The sequence below is a fragment of the Athene cunicularia genome (assembly GCF_003259725.1).
Source record: "Athene cunicularia isolate RWA chromosome 8 unlocalized genomic scaffold, athCun1 chr8_part1, whole genome shotgun sequence".
Lineage (NCBI taxonomy): Eukaryota > Metazoa > Chordata > Aves > Strigiformes > Strigidae > Athene > Athene cunicularia.
In genome coordinates, this window is record NW_020799109.1 from 9,706,104 (window position 1) to 9,707,253 (window position 1,150).

The window sequence follows — 1,150 nt, forward strand, 5'->3', positions numbered from 1 at the left end:
CTGTAATTTGAGGTTAAAAACCTTCAGAACTAAAGTCATAACGGCATTTTTCAGTCTGGACCAAATTTGCATAACTTAGTTATACAACACTGAGGACTGGGATATAATGGCAGCACGGATAAACTGTAACAGCCCTGCCAAGGCATCACCAGAATAGAGGACACACAAAACATGCCTTTGCCAGGAGTTGCAGAGTGTTTTTCCACCAGTGGTTTCAGAAACATAGGCCTTGCTACAGTTCTTAGTCATTTCTTTCAGTGTGGGTATGGATAAACTTTGATCCTACATGACTTTCAATAAGAAAAATATATACAACTGCTCAAAGAAAAAAAAAAAAAAAGCCGTTTCAAATCCAACATACAGTTTGGAAGCATTCAGCCTTAACTGCTTCTGTAATTATCCACCTGAATACAGTGTAATTATCCCTGCAGTTTTTGGTTTTTGAAAGGACAGTACTACACTATGTAGCATTCATTCACTGTTCTTTCTTAGATACTTCCTGTATCTCAAAGGGCTGTAAAAACATATTTAGAAAACTGAAAATGTGAAAAATATAGCAGAAAGTCTTCTCAACTTCTACTGTTGGTTTTAAGCTCTTTGAAAAGTGAGAACAAGACTAATCACCTATGGGGTCAGGACATCCTTTAACCCCTATCATAGAACAAAATTTTAGTACTATTTTTAACATTTTACTTTCACAACTTACAGAGGTGGCACTGGGTCAGAAAGCAAACACCCTGCAACGTCTACCGTACCACCTCTTACGTTTACGGCCCTTGATCCCACATATCTGAAGCCAATATATTCCCAACCACTGTAAATCACCTCGCCTCCACTCCCAGGCCACAAAACCGGCAGCCCGGGGCGAGGCGTGTGGGTGGCAGCCACACGGTCACCGACGTGGCCGTGTAGACGTGTTCAGAGCCACCCACAGGGGCTGGGCTGCAAGACCGGCGTGACAGGCCACCATCGCCCCGGCTGTCAGGGACTTCTTGAGAGCCACAGTCCTGTCCCTCCGCCAAGGCGCGGGGTGATGGGCGCACCTGCCCGAACCAGCCTCCAACCCCCAAGTGGGTGTCCCACCGCCCAGGGTGGATGCCAGCAGACCCACCGGTGGGATGGGATCCTGATGGGGGGGGGGGGGGGGGGG